Source organism: Triticum urartu, chromosome 6A (assembly GCF_056163025.1).
Source record: "Triticum urartu cultivar PI428250 chromosome 6A, HENAU_Tu73, whole genome shotgun sequence".
NCBI lineage: Eukaryota > Viridiplantae > Streptophyta > Magnoliopsida > Poales > Poaceae > Triticum > Triticum urartu.
In genome coordinates, this window is record NC_141878.1 from 30950372 (window position 1) to 30954739 (window position 4368).

The 4368-nt window shown below is 43.2% G+C and overlaps 1 pseudogene; it reads right to left on the reverse strand.

Moving 5' to 3' along the window:
* Positions 1–1961: 1961 nt before the first annotated feature.
* LOC125516406 (uncharacterized) lies at positions 1962–4068 on the reverse strand (annotated as a pseudogene).
* Positions 4069–4368: the final 300 nt, after the last annotated feature.

Below are 4368 nucleotides of genomic sequence, written 5' to 3' on the forward strand. Positions count from 1 at the left end.
TTTTTTATTTTTGGAATGTTCTAGATGCTTCCAATACCTGGTTATTATTATTATTATTTTTCTTTCTTTCCTTGTCTTAATTTTGGGTTTTTTTTCTATTTTTATTTGTTTACCTCAATATTTTTATTGCTTTTTCTTGTCTTTCCTTTTTTATTATTCTTTTTTTCATTTCCGTTTACCTTTTTTTTGTCTCTTATTCCTTTTCAGTTTGTGAACATCTTTGATATTCTTGAATATTTTCAGAAATTGAGAGCATTTGATTAAATCATGAACATTTTACAAATTGACAATGTTTTTTGAAATCGTGAGTTTCTTTTTTAAAATTAAGATCCTTCTTTAAATTCGTTATATTCTTGGAATTCATGATCATTTCTTTACTCATTCACGAATATTTTTACGAAACTTGTGAATATTTCTTTGAATCAGCAAACGTTTTCTGAATCAACGTATATTATTAGAATTTTTGGAACATTTTGTTATATTCGCGATATTTTTCATTTCTATTAACATTTTTAAAGGCATCTATAATTACTGAATCATGAAATTTTTAGAGAACATTGTTTGAATGGATGAACTTTTTTGAAATGTGGGAAAAAAAATTTAAGTTCACGAACATGTTTTTTTGTGTGAACAATTTCTGATTACACAAACATTTGTTAAAATTCACGTACCATTTATGAGTAGGCAATTATTTTCCAAATTATGATTGTTTTTATATGAGAGCATTTTTTTTTCAAAATCATGAAGATTTTGAAATCTGTGAACAGTTTATGATTTCCTGAACTTGTTTCAAAATCATGACTATTTTTATAATTCATGAACATTTATAATTGCTCAAACACTTTTTCTTTAAACATTCGTATTTTTTGAAATTTGGATATTTTTTAAACTTGGAAGTTCTTTGAAATCATGAATTATTTTAAAGTAGAAAAAGCAAAACAAAAAGATCAAAACTGAAAAAAAAACAGGTGGCATCCAGCCTCGCAAATGGGTGGTCCCAAAAAGACACGCGTGTGAGGGGATGCACATTTCATGACTGATGAAAGCAATTTCTTGTTTCTCTTCCCATCCTTAATAGAAAAGACATGCAATGCTCTTGCGTGTTCTTGGAAAAAAATACTTCTGAAGTTGCTGACACAGGTGCTGAGCAACTTAATTCTGAGAGTTCACTTCTCCGTATTATGAGTATAAATACCATTCATAAGAAAATTTTAAGTGTACATTTTGTAGTGTATGGTTTATCGTGTGTTATAAATATACTCTGATATAAACTACTGGTAACCGAAAATCACGAGCAAATACTGAAAACAATTGGTAATAGAAATTGTCATTCCTACATGTCTAATTTCCACACAATGAAGACGTGCTCTAGTGGTCAGGTGTGCAAAATCGAACCGAAAACTAAAAACAGAACCAAACAACCAAACCGAACCGAAATTTTGGTTTTTCCAGGTTTCAGTGTCAGTTTTGAAATATGAAAACCATTTGCATTTCAGTTTTTTCGGTTAGAAACCGAAAACCATTTGGTTAAACCGAATTAATCGAAATTGAGGATTTTTGGGTTCAAAAGCGTAATGGGTTGCTATAGTATAGTACTCCCTCCATCTCATAATGTAAGACGTTTTTTGACACTGATTAGCTTGATTGTTTTATCCAACGTCCCTTCTTTATCCTTTTCTGATTGTTTTTCCCTTCCTTAATGAAAATCAAAAGGGGAGAGCCCTTCTTTTATAAAAAACATAAAAAAAATACATGGTCTATGAGCTCAGAACATCTTGATTGTAAGCAACATAATGACACACTAATCAACCACAAATGATCCACACATAGATCTGGACGTGGCAAAACTATGAACAAACAATAACTGACCACACATTTATTCTGAATTGGGAAGAACCAGACTGAAGAAACTGGAAACACTGCTCTGCTCTTGTTGCATCCAGAGCAGCAAAGACGGGTGCCAAAACTGAACATGCTTGTCTTCCAGCTGAAGAGCTTCTATTCTGACGGAACTTACCGCCCGGTAACGTCCCAATGACAGCGAAGAACGGTGGAGGCGGTGACAACCGGAAGAGGTAGAAGTGAATTGGCCAAGAAATACAAGAATGCCCGGCGAGACAAGAAAGAAAGCTCAGGGTGCCGTTAAGGAAGAAGAAAGAAGATACATTAAAGCTGCAGGTTGTGACTCAAAGATAAATCAGGTTGTGACCCATCGTGGTGCCCTTCCATTTCCGCCAGCAATAGCATGATGTTACACCACACTTCAGGGTCTGCCGGCACCGATGTCCAGGCCAGTGCAGAGCACTCATACCGGCTGTGCGTGATGCGCCGGAAACACTTGACTTCCTTGCTTCACATCATATTGTCATCTGGGTTGATGTTCACCACGAAGATGTCGCCGTAGGGCCGCACCCCATACATGGACATCGGCAACGAGTTTCGGTCCACCGACACTGCCACCAGGTCCATTGTCACTGCAATGCTCCTCCCGTCTGGGCTGAACACCGGGCAGTGCACGTGACCGCGGTAGCCATCCAATCCATTTATCAGTTTGATCACCACCGTCGGGTCGTACGCCTTCACCAGGTACACGGAGAAAGACCCCGGGGCCATGCTGTTCTCCCCCGGCTTGTCACGCGTCGACGAGAAGGCGACCCAGTCCCCTCTAGGAGACCACTGGCAGTGGGTGTCTGTCCACGACCCTTTTGTCAGCCGCGTCACCCAACCTTCCTCCGATCCCTTGTCGTCTATCTTCAGCATTATGTATAGGTTCTTGTGCTCTTTATCGACAAACAGATTCTCGTACTCTTTATCGACAAACAGATTCTTGTGCTCCTGCTTCTCCCTTATATTCCTCATCGGCCGAGATGTTGATTTACCCCCAAAAGACTGCTGCTGCTGCTGCTGCAGTGAGTTGACCTTTTCTGCAAAAAAATCCCTTGTGGACTGGAAGACGAATTTGTTCCCATCTGGGCTGCTCGATGGGAACGCATTGTTGAACCCGCCATAGGTGAGTCTCTGGACCTGTCGCTGCACCGCGTCACCAGAGGCGTTACTAATGGCGTAGATCTCCAGCGACTTCCGAGCATTCAAGTAGGTGCTAGTGGTAGTGCTAATGCAAACGTAGAGGATGTCCTTGTCAGGGTTCTGGTTCCACACAGGGGAAAAGATGCTGTCCGGCTCTCTTGTCTCGTACACGATGCGCAACCCTTGGCTGTCAGCAATCCACACAGCTTTAAACTCTTTATTGATGAAGGCGAGCTTGGAGCCGTCCTTGGAGATGGTCGGGAACACACCAGACACCCGAAACAAACCAACGTCCTTCATCGGGGACTCCAGCCTGTGCAAATTCCTGGGGACGTGGTCTCCGTGTTGTACAAGGTCACTCCCACTCCTGCAGCGGTGGTATCAAATGCGGCCACCACAGTCCAGCACGAAGGGGTTGTAATGGTCGCTTTCCGGCCTCATCGTCTGGGTGATGTGCACCGGTGGCAGCCCATTCATATCGAAGATATCAATGTGCCGGTATTGTGTCATCATGCGGGCACTGCCGACTAGGGGCCAGCGGATGGTCGCCACAACTACCTTTGTCTCATTGCTGGAGTCACCGCATTCGACATCTCTGAAGTCACTCGGACAGTCTTTTTAGTGCTGATGTTGTATCGGAACACGCCCCAAGTTGGGAAGGGGACGGGCTGTTGTGATCAACTTGAAGAAATGGACGTGGCCTTGCTGTGACATTTCTGTTTGTCTAAAAGTCAGGGTGGACTTTGTGATCAACTTGAAGAAAAGAAATGGATGGAGAATAGAGCGACAAGCGAGATGGGCCGACTATTTTCTGTACGGCATAGCAAATTGAAAGGCGATTCGGGAGGCGATGGCATTAGTAGTGCTCAGGGGAGCGGATGATCGGCCGGCGCTGTCCTTTCCTAGTCCCCGCGCCAAGGGACTCGCGGCGGTCGGTGAGCTAGAGCCTAGAGCCCAGCGAGGAGTCGAGGAGGACGTGGGAGAGGACCTCCCAAGGGTGGTCACCGCCGAGTCTCGTCAGTGGGTCACCTCGGATTTCATTGCGGGAGACAGGCAAGCTTGCGGGCTAGGAAGGGGAGGTGACAATGGGATATCGGCGGCTTCGGAACTAGGGTTCCCTCCCTTTGTGCATCGCATCAAGGGTTCGGGGCTTCGGCCATGGGAGCGCCTATTGGGCGTTGGGCCTACAGAGGAAAATTGAGCGTTAACCTTACCTACCAGCTAGTGATCTCGTGCGAATCAATCTGTGGTTGAGATAGTTAGGTGGACAATGGTATCCCAGCGCATCAGGGTTCAAATGGTGCTCGTATTTATCCTGGATTTATTTCAGAATTTCCAGTG